This window comes from Podarcis bocagei (genome assembly GCF_964188305.1).
Source record: "Podarcis bocagei genome assembly, chromosome: 16".
NCBI classification, from domain to species: domain Eukaryota; kingdom Metazoa; phylum Chordata; class Lepidosauria; order Squamata; family Lacertidae; genus Podarcis; species Podarcis bocagei.
Genome location: NC_138142.1, coordinates 38,592,127 through 38,611,101, shown reverse-complemented (window position 1 = coordinate 38,611,101; position 18,975 = coordinate 38,592,127). Strand labels below are relative to the sequence as shown.

General features: G+C 45.4%; 2 long non-coding RNA genes across 2 annotated transcripts; both read left to right on the top strand.

Annotated features, from left to right (window-relative positions):
• The first annotated feature begins 561 nt into the window (after positions 1 to 561).
• LOC308575319 lies at positions 562 to 4,855 on the top strand. The gene is made up of 2 exons (XR_014002767.1): positions 562 to 1,608; positions 3,712 to 4,855. It is a non-coding gene; the product is annotated as an uncharacterized lncRNA (long non-coding RNA).
• Positions 4,856 to 11,650: 6,795 nt separating this feature from the next.
• Positions 11,651 to 14,677, top strand: LOC308575611. Its single transcript, XR_014002883.1, has 2 exons — positions 11,651 to 12,716; positions 13,986 to 14,677. It is a non-coding gene; the product is annotated as an uncharacterized lncRNA (long non-coding RNA).
• Positions 14,678 to 18,975: the final 4,298 nt, after the last annotated feature.

Below are 18,975 nucleotides of genomic sequence, written 5' to 3'. Positions count from 1 at the left end.
ACACCTGACCCCTGGGCCAGAGGTTCCCACCACTGCTGTAAGGGGAAGAAACTTGGGTTTTGTTTGTTTTTAAGACTTGAATAGTAATTTGATCAATAACAATAGTCACATAGTCAAACAGGGTTATATCCAAACATGAACTGTTCATGGAAGAGTGGAGACAATTTTTGGACTATTTGAAGAACTGTTATAATCAAATGAAAACATGGACAGGTTGAAATTATGAGCAGTGGAATGAAAACAATAATAAGTGAAATAGATGATAATTGTATTAGATAAAAGTATGTTATATAAAGGTAAAGGTACCCCTGCCCGAACGGGCCAGTCTTGACAGACTCTGGGGTTTGTGCGCCCATCTCACTCTATAGGCCAGGGGCCAGCGCTGTCCGGAGACACTTCCGGGTCACGTGGCCAGCGTGACAAAGCTGCATCTGGCGAGCCAGCGCAGCACACGGAAACGCCGTTTACCTTCCCGCTAGTAAGCGGTCCCTATTTATCTACTTGCACCCGGGGGTGCTTTTGAACTGCTAGGTTGGCAGGCGATGTTATATAAAGCAGAGGGTATAAGGTGGAAATAAGAACATCACAGAGGTAAGGGTGGGAAGTCAAAATTTTAAGAAAAACATACACTGAAATTTAAGTAAATTTGTAAAACGTGTGAAAATCAATAAAAAATTATGAACCCCCCCCAAAAAAAAATTCAGTTGGTCTACTCTGAGTAGGGCTGATACTGGATACAACCAAGAAACAAAAAGCTAATGAAAACTTTAAAAGAGGAACATAATCCAGATAATTGCAAAGCATTCCTAAAGCTAAGGGATGCATCCAATGTAAATCCTACTCAGAGTAGATCCAGTGGAATAGCTGGGCATGACTAACTCAGGTTCATTGTTTTTAATCGGCTTACTGTAAGTGGATGTTAGTTGGCTGCAGTCCTTAATTTTGACTGCAGCTACAACCCCTAAGCAATGTCCCACCGTGATTATCCAGTTGGAGTCCAATAACATACGAGGGCACCATGTTTTCCCACCTGCTTTAGTCCTTACTGGTTGCATTCATTATGGAAGCAAGAACCTTTGCCCTCCAGATGTTGGTCACTGGCCATGCTTGTTGGGGTTGATGGAAGTTGTAGTTCAGCAACATCTGGAGGGCCAAGGCTCCCCACACCTGTGATAATCTGATGATACATCAAGAGGACGCAGGGTCAAAAGAATTTGGGGAATAATGGATATTTAGTCATATGGTCCCCACAAGGAGAGCATTGGAGCACTAATCTTCCTCCTTAGGTTTCATATTTTAAAATTATTCATGTGCCTCCTGGTCTTGGAATTACCACGTTGCTAACTCAAAATCCCTTTAATCACACAGCATGGGGAAGTGCTCTTTTAATGAGAAGTGGGCATTCCTTCGAGGAGCATGAATTGGATGATGGCATCAGGGAAGGAAATGTGTTTTGATGATGAATGAAGGCTCTGCCGTTCCATGGTGGTGCCTCACTTCCTACAGGAAGGTTTGGGGAAAATATATAAAAGCTGCCCCCATCCCCAAAGATCTTCATTATCTCACTTGGGTTCATTGTTGTTATACCAGCTTCAACCTCTCCGAACGGTAAGTTGCATTTGACAGGTCATTACTGCAATGGGAAATGGTTTACTTTTAGATCAGGGGACGTTAACCTGTGGCTGTCTGCATTTTGTTGAACTCCAGCTCCCATCCAGTATGGAAAATACTCAGGGATGATGGGAGCTGTGGTCCTTCAACATCTGCAGAGCCGCAGGCTTCTAATGCTCAAAGTCGACTATATTAAAGATTAAACAGTAGTGAATGTGTTGCTTTCAAAATATGATGCTTTTAAAAATTACTACATACTGAATGAGGGTAGATAAACTTAAACTCAATCCTGATAAGAAAACTGATTATGGTAGAGGTCTAAGTAAAATTGAGCAATGTATCAATAGGATCACATTCTCCTATAGGAACCAAATTAATTGCTAAGAGGGTACTATTGAAAGCATCCTTACTCCAGGAATCCTTGTTTGTATACTTGCTTGCTTGCCTTTTCATTTAGCCAGTGTGGTGTAGTGGTTAAGAGCGGTAGTCACGTAATCTGGGTAACCGGGTTCGCGTCTCCGCTCCTCCACATGCAGCTGCTGGGTGACCTTGGGCCAGTCACACTTCTTTGAAGTCTCTCAGCCCCACTCACCTCACAGAGTGTTTGTTGTGGGGGAGGAAGGGAAAGGAGATTGTTAGCCGCTTTGAGACTCCTGAAGGGGAGTGAAAGGCGGGATATCAAATCCAAACTCTTCTTCTTCTTCTTCTTCTTCTTCTTCTTCTTCTTCTTCTTCTTCTTCTTCTTCTTCTTCTTCTTCTATTTCATGCAATTTATATAATGCTTATTTGAAAACAAAGAAACAAACCTCAGAGTGGTTTACAAGAAGTTGGTGGCTAAAGTCCAGGATACTTTTATCAGCATTGGCTTATTTGTTGGCTATGCCCAGCACTGAATAACAGAAGCCAGGCCAGTGTCATTCATGCTTGTTGACTTCCAGGTTAGACTACTGCTGTGTGCCTTATGTGGGGCTGCCCTTCGAGGCTATGTAGAAAGTTCATTTAGTGCAGGCAGCTGTGGCTCTCTTGAGCCACCTATATAAAAACAGAGCCATAGATTTCAATTCCACCCCACCCCCCAGTTGTTTAAATTTTCAAACCCTTAAAAGTAGATTTATTTTATTGTCTTAGAGAAGCACCTCTAACATGATTGTTCCCCTACCTCCCCACCCCCCCAAAAAATGGCATTCCAGAAGGTTCCACCTTATGGACTTCAATAACATAAAATGACCTTTTCTGTTGAAGCCCCAGAGGTCTGGGATTCTTTATTGTAGGAAATTGGAGCCCGCTCTTGTAAGGAAGTACTATCACATCTAACCAGTCTTCCCAGTTTGCTTAGGAGACCAATTGAACCTTGGTGCTTCCAACATATATTCAGTGGTTCATGGTTAATGTGCTCCTGACTTCAGCCAGGGTTCTGCAAAAGGTGCTGTCTCAAAAGCTACCTTCTTAAAGGTAAAGGTAAAGGGACCCCTGACCATTAGGTCCAGTCATGACCAACTCTGGGGTTGTGGCGCTCATCTCGCTTTACTGGCTGAGGGAGCTGGTATTTGTCCGCAGACAGCTTCTGGGTCATGTGACCAGCATGACTAAGCCACTTCTGGTGAACCAGAGCAGTACACGGAAACACCATTTACCTTCCCGCCAGAGCGGTACCTATTTATCTGCTTGCACTTTGATGTGCTTTTGAACTGCTAGGTTGGCAGGAGCAGGGACCGAGCAACCGGAGCTCACCCCGTCATGGGGATTTGAACCGCTGAGCTTCTGATCAGCAAGCCCTAGGCTCTGTGGTTTAGCCCACAGTGCCACCCATGTCCCTACCTTCTTAAACATGGCTAAATTTCAAGAGTAGTTGTCCCAAAAGCTCAGAGTCGCCTGATCTGTTTATCCATTTTTTTAAAACCACATCGTTCATCTCCAAAACCTGGCTACCCTACTAAATATGGGCTGGATTTTAAAGAGTGCTTTTCTCAAAAGCTCAGAGTTTGCTAATCTAGTTTTTTAAACACACACACACACACACACACACACACACACACAAACAAACAAACAAACAAACCACAGACCGTTTTCTATCAATACCCCCCCCCCTTTGCTTTACAGAAATGGGAAACGGTGGTTCTTCCTGCTGCGATTGCGGTGGTAGCGGCTGCAACGATACCATGATTGTCTGCACACCCTCCTCGGGTTGCCAGCCTTGCTGCGCTCCCTGCTGCTGCGCCCCAATGTGCTGCGCACCTTGCTGCTCACCTTGCTGCTCTCCCTGCTGCTGCTGCCGCCCAGCTTGCTGCACGCCCTGCTGTTCTCAGATGTGCTGTAAAAAATGCTGAGCCCAGCCCACGGCTGCACCACGAGGTGCCTTCTAGTGGGTAGCCATCTCCTCTCCCCATTACTACTCTACAGGTAGCCATCCCTCCCACCAGCCTCCACCCTTGTTGCTTCCACTCCCCAGTTTCCATCTCAGGTTCCTCCACTCCCCCATTGCCAACCAAGGTGTGTCAACTCCCCCATTTCCATCCCAAGTGCAGCCACTTCCCCCCTGTTTTGACACCATGTGAAGCCTCTTGTCCTTCCAGATGCAGCTACTCCCCCCCCCCCGTTGCCATCTAGTGTAACAATTCCTCCTTGTTCCCACACCCTGGCTGCAGCAACTCCCCCCGTTGCTATGCTTAGGGTGACTACTCCCCATTCTGCCATACTGACTGCAGACATTCTCCCCCCACATTGCTGTCCTAGATGAAGCCACTGCCACCTCCAATTTCCATTCCTGGTGTTTACACTTCCCTTGCCCCTCGCTTCCATGGCCAATCTTCCCTGTCCCCTGTCCCTGTAACCAGCCATCCCCACTTTGAATATGGTTGCTCCCCGCTATCCCTAGTCTCGTCACTCTGCCTGTTCCTGCTGCTCCAGATGCTTCTCCAATGGCTGCAAATCCAAATGCTGAAATCCTCTTCAACTTGCAAGCCAACTTCAACAAAAGGGGAATCTGGCATGGAAGCTCAAGTCTGCCATCTGCCAGAATAACAGCGGGAATGAACTTCAGCAACACTACATTCCATGGTGATTTGAAGACTAGATGATTCACTTCCATGGCCTCCATCTTGCTAATTTGCCTGCCTGAAGCTCTTTCTTAAATTACAGATCCTTCTTTGGCCACAAAGACATCTTGGAATGATACACCCCCCCCCCATGATCTATTAGCTGTAATTTGAGAGGCTCAATACAATAAAATATTGGAATGATTGAACTCGTGTCTTGTCATAGAATTAAGGGGTCGTGTGGTGGTGAGGGTTGTTGGCAGTCAGATCCCACCAAAGCAACATTGGCTGGGCTTCCAAGGAGCTGGTGGCTGCTGTTGGATAAGCTCTTTTGATCCCCTAGGGTGGAGATAAGGGGCAAACAGAACGGCTTACAGCAGGGTTGGGAAACTTTTTTAAGATCAAGGGCCTTTATGACCAACCTTCTGAGGTTCACATGCCAGTGGTAGACAGGGTGGAATAATGATTGGAAAATTCCTCTTTGTCTAGTAGCCTACTTTCTACAAACACAGACACCCCTCACTAACCTTCATAAAGGCAAGCAAGAGGCATTACAAGAGTTCAAGTATACATTCTAGTCAGGCAGCCCCCCGCAATGCACACATAGACACTTGGGAGTGTGAATTAGGGCCAGTGATGGATGTGGCCTGAGGAGAGAGGGGGTGGCTGAGGAGAATTCCTAGATTCAGGTCACAAAGCCTGAGATTCCTAACCAATGGGTGTACATGGGTTGGAGAATCCACACAAGGTGAAAAGCCGGAGGCTGAAAATGGGAAGAAGCCTAGCAAGTGTAGTATGGAAGAGTATGAATAAAAGGATAGAATGTGGAGGAATGAAAGGCAAAGGGAAGGAAATCAGTTTCCTCCTGTTGCTGCATTTTTTCTCCAGAGGTATCCAAATCCACTTGCAAAAGGGCATTATCTATGGCTGTGTTCATCAACCTTGGGTCCTCTTATCTTGTTGGACTACATAAGAAGAACCTACTGCGTCAGGCCAATAGCCTATCTGGTCCAGGATCTTGTTCTCTCAGATGCATGTGGTAAACCTGAATCAGGACATGAGCTGAACAACACTGTGTCCACCTGTGATACTCAGAATCTGGAATTCAGAAACATTACTGCTTCCAAATCACTGAGTTCCGCTCCCATCACTTTCCCCCCACCCCCAGTTTAGCCAGTGTTCAAGTATAGTAGGAGTTGTAGTCCAACAACCTCTGTGGACCCAAAGTTGAAGAACACTGACCTGTGGAATGACTACGCTGTAGATTCAGCCTCCAGGATGCAACCTTGTTCTCAGTGAGGGATAAACTACCTTGGCTTTATGAGTTCAGATCCCAGGTACTTATGTTTGTGGGTGTTGGAAGGAGGAAAGAGGAAATGAGGAAGGAGGACATCTGAAGTACTGCAAAATAGCATTTATCTGAGCCTAAGGCCCAGAAACTCCTGTGCTCAGATATTTGAAAGGATGTTTCAGCAGGTTGTTGGGACAATGCTCCATTTGGGGAGCCCAAACCTGTCAGTTGTAGGACAATGCAAGAAGCAAATGGGAAAGGATATGTGTGCCCTTGTAAAAAGGCTCTCCTCTGCCCTGGAAAAGTGTTTGGCTTATAATAAAGGCCATTTTATTTTTAGCCTGCCAGTTGTGCTACCCCAGTTTTGTGGTTGGAGTGAAGGCATTCTTTGGATGGAAAGCTCCTACATTCATAATAAAACCCACTACACGGAATATAACCATATTATGGGACTGAAAGTTCATATCCTCCAACATTTCTCTAATAAAGCAGGGACATCCTATTCCATAATAATAACTTTATTATTTATATCCTGCTCATTTGACTATGTTGCCCCAGCCACTCTGGGAGACTTCCAACATAAACAAAAACATAATAAAACATTAAACATTAAAAAAAAACACCTTTCCTATACAGAGTTGCCTTCAGATGTCTTCTAAAGGTTGTATAGTTACTTATCTCCTTGGCTCGGGGTTGTGTAACTCCATACCCACCATCATTTCTCTGATGAAAACAGGGACACCCTAAGGAAAAGAGGGACATTCCGGGATCAAATAAGAAACTGGGATGGGTTCTGTAAATCCAGAACTGTCCCTGGGAAATAGGGACATTAGGAGGGTTTGAAAGTCCTCTTTCTGACATGTTCTACTGCGTCCAGGTGGAAATTGCTAAAATGTTCAGTAAAATCCAGACATATGGCATCCCATTTTGGAAGTGTAGATTTTGGCTGTTTTCTTTAAAAAATAGCTCAAAAACTCAAACAACAACAACAACAACCAAACTCTCAACAACTTTTGCTTCCAGATTTTCACTTTTTGAAACACGGCAACCGTATTTTAGGCTACAGGTAGCCAATGTCCGGCCTCCACTGTAAGAGGCAATATGCCTCTGAATACCAGTAGCTGGGAATCACGAGTGAGAGAGTGTTGTTGCAGTCAGGTCTTAATTTCTGGTTTCCCACAGGCATCTGGCTGGCCACTGTGAGAACAGGAAGGTGAACTAGATGGGCCATTGGCCTGATTCAGCAGGGCTGTTCTGGTGGGCAACTCCCCTTTGAGGAAAGAGTTGCAGCATTTGGAGTTTTCTCCAATCCAGAATGCGACAGCTAGACTGGTGACTGGGAGCAGCAGCCGAGACCACATAACACCAGTCTTGAAAGACCTACATTGGCTCCCAGTACGTTTCCGAGCACAATTCAAAGTGTTGGTGCTGACCTTTAAAGCCCTAAACGGCCTTGGTCCAGTATATCTGAAGGAGCGTCTCCACCCCCATCGTTCTGCCCGGACACTGAGGTCCAGCGCCGAGGGCCTTCTGGCTGTTCCCTCACTGCGAGAAGCCAAGTTACAGGGAACCAGGCAGAGGGCCTTCTCGGTAGTGGCACCCACCCTGTGGAACGCCCTCCCACCAGATCTCAAAGAGAAGAACTACCACCAGATTTTTAGAAGACATCTGAAGGCTGCCCTCTTTAGGGAAGCTTTTAATGTTTAACAGACTACTGTATTTTAATACTTTGTTGGAAGCCGCCCAGAGTGGCTGGGGAAACGCAGCCAGATGGGCGGGTTATAAATAATAAATTATTATTATTATTATTATTATTATTATTATTATTATTATTATTATTATTTTGGTTTAGAGAAAGGGCACTTAAGAGGTGACATGATGGAAGTTCATTAAACTATGCATAGAACAGAGAGTGGTTTTTCTTCTCCTCCCAAAACACTAGAACCTGTAACCATCCAAGGAAGCTGTGTGTGGGAAGATTCAAGACACATAAAAGAAAGTATTTCTTCACACCACGAAGTTCAGCTATGGAACTTGGTCCCACAGGAGGCAGTGATGGCCTACAACTTTGATGGCTTTAATTGGACAAATTAATGCAGGAGAAAGCGACAAACCATCACTATCCATTATGGTTATACTCTGTCCCCACAAACCAAGCCACCACTGCTTCTGAATTTCAGTTGCTGGTAACCACAGGAGGGAGTGATCCTGTTCTCAGGCCCTGTTTGTGAGTTTCCCACAGGTATCCAGTCAACCACTGGGAGAACAGGAAGCTAAACTTGATGGGCCATTGGCATGATTCAGCAGGTTCTTCTTATGAACAGAATTTGTTGAAAGCTCTTGTTGGCCTCCAATTCCCACCAGCTCCAGCCAATAGACAAGAAAGATGGTAGTTGGAGTCAAATAACATCTGGAGGGTCAACCCTCCCCCCCCCCATTTATTAGCAGATCCTATGCTGGCAATCTGGGGTCAAACCTTTGCTGAAGCCCTTCTAACTCTGTGGTCCATGAAATGCAAATAAGAGAAGACTTTATACTTAACAAGAAAGCTGGAAATATTGCAATGAAGGCCCAATGAAATCAAGCCACTCATAAGTCAGAATCACAAGCAACCTGAAGCATAGTCACCAAGACACTCAGAGTCAAAGCACCCCAATATTCACCTTTTAAACACAGGCCTGTGACTGCCTTTGGGGCTAGTCTAAGAATAATCCTGCTATTATCCAAAGATAGCTTAATTGCCTACCCTACCAAAACAAAAAGTAAATAAATATTTGCTTGGTGAGCTGTGAATTGAGTTAAAGAGCATGAACCGGAAGTTTGAGCTGAATTATCATGAATATAGGGCACAGGATTTTCCACCAGTTGTTTATATCTCTTTGGTTGTTTTATTTCTTGCTTAGCTTTGTTCTAACAATATAGTTGCGCATCGAGGTCCCCAAGACACCCCAATAAAACAAAATGACACTTGATTTTTGTTTAAGGTTTTTGGCATATTTTTTTGGCCACAACTTTATTAAATTACAGCAATGTGAGTGGTTGCTTAGGCATTGGTAGCAACTAACTGACCCCGCCCAGGGACAGTCTGACATTCACCCCCCCCCCATGAAGTCAGAAAGGGTAAGTCACCTGGGGAGAGAGACGGGACTGGGAACCATGCCTCACTTCTCCCCAGAATGCTCCCAGGGGCTCTTGCGTGACCCTAGCCCCTTGACAGGGGTTCGGACAAAAGCATGGCGAGCCCCTGGGTTCCTTTAACAGAAAACCCTTGCAGCAGCAGCAGCATGTTTGGAGGGGCAGGCACAGCCAATCAATGCCCCTCCACCAACCAATTCCCAAACCAATGCCTAACCACAACCTTACAAGTTGTGACGATTTGCTACGCAGTAGGCAAAAACCAAATGGCACCAGCCAATCAGCGAGATGGACAAAATTCCTACCAGGCCCCTGCCCCCAAAGCAGACGACCCCATGACAGGCATAGCAAGGTCAAGCAAATAGCCTAACATCAGGGAGAGAGGGCGAGTGATCCGATGCACGCAGCGAAAGAGAAAGCTCATCGCTGTGTGCAGAGTATTTAACAAATAGGGCTGTCAATCAATAAATGGCAACATATAAATCTCCCCAGTATCAGCCCACCCCTGCTTAAAGATGGCCCAATTCTTTTGCCCAGCAACAGTGATGTGTCTTGTCAGCCCCCACCACAACACGTGCTCTCCATGAGGGAGAACACGCTTTGTCCAATATTGCCTTGAAACATTTCATTCCACAATATTGTACACATGTAGCTCTTCACAACACATATTTAAAACACATGGACTTGTCCCAAAGACTCCTGGGACATGTAGCTCACCGCTCATTGAGCTACAATTCCTAGCATCCTTAACAGTTCCCAAGATTGTTTGGCTCAGTCATGCATTTTAGTTGTCCTTTGAACGTATTGTGTATCTACAACTTGCATAGGATCAGCCTGTAATATTTTGAGACCCACATCTGGACCTGGGGTAATCAAGAAGGGGCCTTGAAGGACAATGCCACCATTGAAAAGTTGCTGTAGCACTTCAAATGTCTATGAATTAACTCACCTCTCCTTTCCTTTTGAGGTGGTGAGGGTAGTACCTCCTCCCTCCCATTGAAAACTACTTACTGCTAAAGGAGGAAGTTGGGAAGGGAATGCTCTTCCATGCTTCCTGTTTCAGGGAATTAGGAACTGGATTAGACCAATAGTGGGTCCAATGGTCAAGAAGGCAGTTTCTGCCCATGCTGTTGAGGGAAGTGAGGGGCAGGTGGGGCTCAACCTAGGAAGGCAGTTGAAGGAAAACTTTGATCTTAAACCTCTGCTGCCTTGTGGGATATCTTTGGGAGAAGAAAAGACTAAGGAGGAAACCCTACACAAATCCAGAGTGGAGTCCCTAAGACAGTTGGATGGTGCCTTGTCTGCTTCTTTCCAGCCAAGCTGGTACCAAATGTATTGCTCTGCTTTCCTTTGGACCACATCAGTGAGGCAGACAGAAGAATCTTGTCATCTGGGCAGCCCAAGACCTCAATACAAACTGCGCGGGCTTGCACCCCAGGGAGGTCACTTTGGTGCTGCTAGAACAGCAGATTAACTTCACCCCCAGACGCGCACTCTATTGTCTCTCAAGGCAGACAGATGCCAACAACAACAAAGTCTGCCATTCACTGATCAGAAAATAAGGGTGCTTCGTTGTTCTTCCTGAATGAGCATATGGAGAGGAGACAACACAATCAGAAGAATACAAGCAGATTTCCCCATCTGCATTCTTACACAACCCTAGAATAATAATAATAATAATAATAATAATAATAATAATAATAATAATAATAATAATAATAATAATAATAATAATAATTTATTTATACCCCGCCCATCTGGCTGGGCCTCCCCAGCCACTCTGGGCGGCTTCCAAAAGAATATTAAAATACTATAATGCATCAAACATTAAAAGCTTCCTGAAACAGGGCTGCCTTCAGATGTCTTCTAAAAGCCTGGTAGTTGTTGTTCTCTTTGACATCTGGTGGGAGGATGTTCCACAGGGACGGTGCCACTACCGAGAAGGCACTCTGCCTGGCTCCCTGTAACTTGGCTTCTCGCAGTGAGGGAACCGCCAGAAGGCCCTCGGTGCTGGACCTCAGCGTCCGGGCAAAACGATGAGGGTGGAGATGCTCCTTCAGATATACTGGACCAAGGCCGTTTAGGGCTTTAAAGGTCAGCACCAACACTTTGAATTGTGCTCGGAAACGTACTGGGAGCCAATGTAGGTCTTTCAAGACCGGTGTTATGTGGTCTCTGCGGCCGCTCCCAGTCACCAGTCTAGCTGCCGTGTTCTGGATTAATTGTAGTTTCCGGGTCACCTTCAAAGGTAGCCCCACATAGAGTGCATTGCAGTAGTCCAAGCAGGAGATAACTAGAGCATGCACCACTCTGGCGAGACAGTCCACAGGCAGGTAGGGTCTCAGCCTGCGTACCAGATGGAGCTGGTAAACAGCTGCCCTGGACACAGATTTGACCTGTGCCTCCATGGACAGCTGTGAGTCCAAAATGACTCCCAGGCTGCGCACCTGGTCCTTCAGGGGCACAGTTACCCCATTCAGGACCAGGGAATCCTCCACACCTGCCCGCCTCCTGTCCCCCAAAAACAGTACTTCTGTCTTGTCAGGATTCAACCTCAATATAATTCTGTGGTGGTGAAACTTTTGCAAGCCTTAGAAAGCTATCACATAAATAGGGAAAACAACGGGCCATAGGAAAAAAAGCCAGCTATCCACTCAAATGGCAAATTTAAGAGAGAGTCTGTTTGATGGATTCTGTCCTAGATTTTGAGGTTATGCTTTGTCAAATATATTGCTGGCACCCATAAGCTTCATAGTATTCACCTATGGTGATCCTGATGAGCAAAGCCATCAGCAGACATTCACTCCAATATTCTGTAATTGAATTTTGGGCTAGTTTGAAAATTTTTATTTTTTAAAGATTTTTTATTAGTTTTTACAATTTAATATTCAACACATTCATCATATAAAACAAAAAAATCCAAATCCCCCCCTACCCCCACCCCATGACTTCCCTCAACTTCTCCTTCTGGTTCTTTAAATATTTGGTACTTCTCCTTAATTTGTTTTTCCTTAATTTTGTAATCTTTTAACTAAATGCTCTTATATTCTTATCATTTTATACCATGTTGTCTTTCAAATTACATCTTACACTTGACTAATTTCCAAATTATTATTTCTTAACCTTTACATTTGTTTTCTTAGTTGCATGTGTTTACTTAAACCCTGCTAGTGAGTCCATTTCTTTACAATGTTTCTGTAAATACAGCATGAACGGTTCCCAATCTTTTTTAAAGTCTCTATTGTCATTGTCTCTGAGTCATCCCGTAAGTTTCGCCATTTCTGCGTATTCTATAAGTCTAACTTGCCATTCTTCTTTCATTGGCATCTTGGCATCTTTCCATTTTTGGGCTAGTAGAATCCTAGCTGGGCTAGTTTGAAAATTACAATGTTAGCTGATGACCAGTCTCATCATCTGCACCATTAAAGGAGCATAATTTTTAATGGGAGTTGAATTGAGCCAGGAAATATAATCAGGAAGAAATAATGATGCCTTGGAGGTTGAAGAAGAATTTTCAACTTTTCAATGATGTGTCACTTCCTCGAGGAAGGGCGACTTGAGATGTATAAATAAGGTCCGCCATCCCGCAGAACTTCATCCAATCCACTTGGGTTCATCGTTACCGGTTGCTTCTGCTAACTAAGGTAGGAAATATTCCATTGATGTTCAACTTTGGGTGGACTTCTCATCAGTTATTTACTGATTGCATGGAAGGCTATTACCCTCGTGCCCTCCTTGCAGGCTCTGACTGCCATGGGAAACCTTTATGATGAGACTAGATGGCGCTTTAGTCTGATCCAGCAGGACTCTTCCTGTGTTCTAATGAAGGAGGGTGAGGTTAGGGAGGTGAGAGATTAAACCTTGCAAACCTCCCTCTCTCTGGTTGAAGAGCCATAGCTCACTGGAAAAGCACCGGCTTTGCATGCAGAAGGAACCAGGTTCAATTCACAACATCTCCAGCAAGTATTGGGGATTGCCCTCTGCTAGAAACCCCAGAGAGCCACTACCAGCCAGTATCATAGACAGTACTGAGCTAGATGGATCAATGGTCTGACTCAAAATGAGGTAACTTCATATGTTCCTAGGAGACCAAAGTGTGTGTTGGGGGGAGAGGGGTGTGTGGATTCCACCCTCTTCCTTCTCCTCCAAACCCACTTGATCCCAGTCTCCCCATTTAGTCCCGGAGACTTTTCCCAGCCACACCCCATCTTCCCACCACACTCCTCACCAGTCCTATTTTGAATCCTTCTTGAGTGTTTTTACCTGGCTGGAATGTGTCCTTGAACTCTGATCATGCCCCTTGTTTGCTTGGATAGAGGACAAAGAAGGGTTGTTGGAGTGTGTGAGCAGAAATGGCGCTGTGGGTTAAACCACAGAGCCTAGGGCCTGCCAATCAGAAGGTTGGCGGTTCAAATCCCCGCAATGGGGTGAGCTCCCGTTGCTCAGTCCCTGCTCCTGCCAACCTAGCAGTTCGAAAGCAAGTCAAAGTGCAAGTAGATAAATAGGTACTGCTCTGGCGGGAAGGTAAACGGCATTTCCGTGCGCTGCTCTGGTTCGCCAGAAGCGGCTTAGTCATGCTGGCACATGACCCAGAAGCTGTACGCCAGCTCCCTCGGCCAATAAAGCAAGATGAGCACCGCAACCCCAGAGTTGGTCACGACTGGACCTAATGGTCAGGGGTCCGTTTAAGTTACCTACAAAGCTAAAATTCACATGTGTTGCTCTATCCACTTTTCCCTTTCACCTACTGCCACGTGGCCCCCATAAGGTTTCTCAGAAGGGAATGTGGCCCTTGAAAAAAATTATTTCACTATCCCTGGACCAGAAGGATACCCATTTTGAACCAGCAAGTGTCTCTTTTTTGTTTCTTATGGTAACCATACCTAACTGAGGTGTTTTGATTTATCTTCCAGCTTTTCATTCACTCAACAAAGATGAGCTGTTGTGGCTGTTGTGGTGGCTGCTGCGGTGGCAGCGGAAGTGGGGCAACCATCATTTATTGCCCAATGCCCATGGCACCCCAGCCATGCTATGCACCCCAGTGTATCCCTGTCCAAAGCTACTATCCTTCCATGCAATCTTGTTGCCAGTCTCTGCAATCCGCTTGTGCCCCTGCGAAGGCCTGCTGCCAGTCTCTGCAATCCGCCTGTGCCCCCGTGAAGGCCTGCTGCCAATCTCTGCAATCTGCCTGTGCACCCGTGAAATCCAAGGGTGGCGCCATTCCCCTTCAGCAGAGCTTGGGTTCGGCCAAGATTTGTTAATGGAACATCTGTGGATATAAAACCTGGCCTCCAAGTTGCTCTATCATCAGATGGATTTGGAGTATCATCAGCTGAAGACTTCCTGGTGTATCTCCTGCCTGCAACTGGCAAAGGCTATCAGCTCTCTCACCCTCCTTTGCTGAACATCTCTTCTTATCTTTGCTGGAATCAGTACAATATTTATCACAGCTGTTATTAAGAAACAGAAGCTTCGCTGCTGAATAGTCTTCTTGATATTTTCCCTTGATAGGTGAGCTAAATTGCTTTCAAATCCCTCTCCTCTATAGCTTCCTTCTTGGTTGAGGTACCTAGAGTACAATAAAGCTTACATGCAATTTGCACAAGTTCCTGTTTGTTTTGGTGTTTTGTTGCAAATCACTTTGCTTGAAATGGTCTCACTTTCCTTCCAGATGAATTTCTGCTACTTGGGGGAATGGGTCAGGGTGGAGATAATTCTGGAGATAAAAGGCCCCTGCAAACTAGTGTTTTATTACAGTGTATTCTACAACATGCTCTTGACATAACAGCATACACACAGTCTCTAATCTTGTGGATACAGTGGTACCTCAGGTTAAGTACTTAATTCGTTTCGGAGGTCCGTACTTAACCTGAAACTGTCTTAACCTGAACCACCACTTTAGCTAGTGGGGCCTCCTGCTGCTGCTGTGCCGCCAGAGCACGATTTCTGTTCTCATTCTGAAGCTAAGTTCTTAGCCTGAGGTAATATTTCTGGGTTAGCGGAGTCTGTAACCTGAAGCGTATGTAACCTGAAGCGTATGTAACCCGAGGTACCACTGTATTCTAAATGCATTGTGATTTACCAATGATAATCATTTTTTTAAAATAACAATGGATGCTGAGAGACCCAGCAACACCTAGAAGGCCTTGAATTGGGCCTGGAACTGAACTTGCAGCAGAGAATCAGTCATGTATTTATTCAGCTTTAGTTTCTTCTGTGATGCTTCCCCAATGCTGTACCACATTATTGCTACCTGGAAAGTCTACAGTGCAACAAAAGCAAGTCGGAAATAAACCAGAGTATTTGTGGCATAAAAAGTCTCAACAGCCAGTGTGGTATAGTGGTTAGAGTGTCGGACTAGGACCTGAGAAAAACTAGAGTTCAAATCCCCACTTGTCTGTGAAGCTCACTGAGTCAGTCAATACTTCTCAGCCTGATCTACCTCACATGGTTATGGTGAGGATTACACGGGGAAGGGGAGAGCTATGCACATTACCTTGAACAATTTGAAGGGGAGGGGGACATAGGATGTAAATGCAATACAGTGGTACCTCAGGTTAAATACTTAATTCGTTCCGGAGGTCCGTTCTTAACCTGAAACTGTTCTTAACCTGAAGCACCACTTTAGCTAATGTGGCCTCCCACTGCTGCCCCACGATTTCTGTTCTCATCCTGAAGCAAAGTTCTTAACCCGAGGTACTATTTCTGGGTTAGCAGAGTCTGTAACCTGAAGCGTATGTAACCTGAAGTGTACATAACCCGAGGTACCACTGTAAATATGTAAAATAAATATATGGCTTTAGCTTGACATTTGTGTCTAGGAAAGAATAAGGATTCTATCTGAATAGTGCTTCTGTGATGGCTTGCACTTTCTGTGGGAGAAGAGCTAGAATTTCTAGTTGTCCAAATGATGTTCGTGTCCCTCAGGCCAGCTGGCTAATGGGCTCTTAATTTCCTCAAGCAATTACAACAATCAAAGGGGTGATCTAATTGGCTGAGGGTGTTCCTTGAACCCATTGGTCACAAATAAAATTATAAAGAATTATCCACCAAGAATCAGGGAAGGCCTACAGGAAGGGTGGGGATGCTGTAGTTCTCTCCATGTTGCTAGACTGAAACTCCCATCATCCCTGATCATTGGGGCTAGGTTGGGAGAGCTGAGAGGGGAGAAAGAAAGGCGTGACTGGGCCCGGAGGCTGCCTCCTCTCAGCACATGTTTGGCCACCCTAAGGCTTGCTTGGAAGGGCAGAGAGTTTAGGATGGTGTGGCCACCTGGGAAGGGCCATAGCTCAGTGGTAGAGCACTGGCTTTGCATGCAGGAAGTCCCACATTCAATCCCTGACATCTCCATGTGGGACTGGGTACGGTCCACTGCCTAAAACCCTGGAGAACTACTGACAGTGTGGACAATACTGAGCTAGATGCATCAATGACCTGACTCCGAATAAGGCAGCTTCCTACATTCCTGAGTCGTCTGGGATTGAAGGATGTTGGAATCTAGCAACATCTTAAGGGCTGCAAGTTCCCCATCCAAGACCAAAAAGGCCAATTGAAACATTTGTGAAAGTGTCTACCTTTAGTAGAGATGGAAAAATCTGTCAGTTTCACTTCTCTCAACCCCCCCCCCATTTTTGCAATCTTAATTTCAGCTCCCCACATTTCAGCCATAACTTGATTTTATGTTAAAAATGTCTCGTGGGAATTCATCAGCATATTAATGTAAATTTCTCATAATAAGCACATTCTGTATGCAGCTTGGACTAGTCCACTCACCCTCTCTGGTGGCCACCATTGCGTGGTGGCATCCTCCCGCACTCCGGGATCTGGTGTGGGAAGTCCCAGGGACTGTTTCCCAGACAGCAAAGGAAGCCTCTGGGCTCAGCTTGCTACCTGGGTAAATTGGTCCTACCTGCTCACCTAATCAGCAAATCACAAGCAGGCTGGCTTGGCCCACTCCTCCTGTATATAACATAAGCCTCTGCCTTGCTCTGCAGCCACTTTTCATTGGATCTCCCCCTCCCACCCTTTATATATTACTGCTACATGTTGTTCTCCTTGACCTTATTATGGTATAGTTGCTCAGTGTATTCAGGGCCAGGTTGGCACTTTCCCAGTTGACAAATTGGCTCCATCCCTCTGGTTTTCGTCATCCTCACAGCAATTGTTGCAACTTCAGCAGTTTAGGCATTGGATAGGCATAGTCTTGGTCAGAGGGTAGGTTGTAGCACATGCCTGGCCCATCCGAAATTGGGTATCTAGGGTTGATGCTTTTATCCAGATCCCCATGTGGAGGAATTACCTCTGGATGTAGGTCATTTCTGGTTGACCCCAAAATGCAAGTTCTTTGGACAGGTGGGCCAGAAGGGGTAGGGCCTATCCAATGCCCATGCCAAATCTCTTGCATCTGTAATCAATAAAGTTGTGGTCTGATTTCTCCCAAATATTGGATGTCATGTGTCTTATTCTTGGTATTGGGGGAGGGGAACTGAAGAGTAGAGGGGGTGCCTTGCCACACAAATGTCATTTTTTTCTATATTCAATTTTGACAGATGTGCATATTTTTAAAAGCCATTTCCTCTAATGGAATGCTTTTTGTAGCTTATTTTCACTGATATATTCATTTTTATGCACACTTTCCCTTGTTATATGCATTTTTTGTAAATACTGTTTTCTTGGGGGGGAGGGAGAAGTGCACCACAAAATTCAGATACGTGTGCATTTTGAAGGGTGTGTGTGTTTTGGTTCTAATATTGTTTTGGAAGGTGTGAATTTGACAGACTCACCTTTAAATGCAAACTGGGTTGAATTTTTCTCCCATCCCTAACCACTGGGCAAAGGTGGTATAACCAGTGTGAATGTAGACAGCAGAGAGCCAGCGTGGTGCAGTGGTTAAGAGCGGTAGACTTGTAATCTGGTGAACCGGGTTCGATTCCCCGCTCTTCCACATGCAGCTGCTGGGTGACCTTGGGCCAGTCACACTTCTTGAAGTCTCTCAGCCTCACTCACCTCAGAGTGTTTGTTGTGGGGAAGGAAGGGAAAGGAGAATGTTAACCGCTTTGAGATTCCTTCAGGTAGTGATAAAGCGAGATATCAAATCCAAACTCCCTCCTCCTCCTCCTCCTCCTCCTCCTCCTCCTCCTCCTCCTCCTCCTCCTTCTCCTCCTCCTCCTCCTCCTCCTCCTCCTCCTCCTTCTTCTCCTTCTTCTTCATTTACCAAATGGTGTCTTGCCCCACTATTCAGACATACTCACTTAATCCATTCTTCTACATTCTCCTGATCAGTGTTGCTAGAAATCCTATCCCTACACAATATCCAAATTAGATTTGTATAATTAGTTGCACACAGGAAAACAAATGAAAGGTGTTTAGAAATTCTGGCCGTATCTGCACCATACAGTAGCATAGCACTTCAAACTGACATGGCTTCCCCCAAAGAATCCTGGGAACTCTAGTTTGTTAAGGGTGTTGAGAGTTGTCAGGAGACTTCCCTATCCTTCTCAACAGAGCTGAATTTCCAGAGTTCTTTAACCATAGATCCCTCTTCATGAGGATCTCTGAAATGGATTCAGATTGGTGGATCCATGGGAGTTAATAATCGTTATAAGAGGTCTATTGGACGGCATTGGTGACAGAGGGGTGGAGGTATTGTGAACCATAAAATGTCCAGATATGACCCATGAGCTGCAGAGCTACCCTCATCCAATGTTGCTGCTAGGGCTACCAGGAGTTGCGGTCAAACAAGCATTGAGGACCACAGGCTTCCCATCCCTGCCTCAGATGCACACCATGGATGGGCAATATATGGTCCTCCCAGATGCTTCTAGGCTCTAGTTCCCATTATCCTTGACCCTTAGACCTGGAGGTTGAATCCCGACAAGTCAGAAGTACTGTTTTGGGGGGACA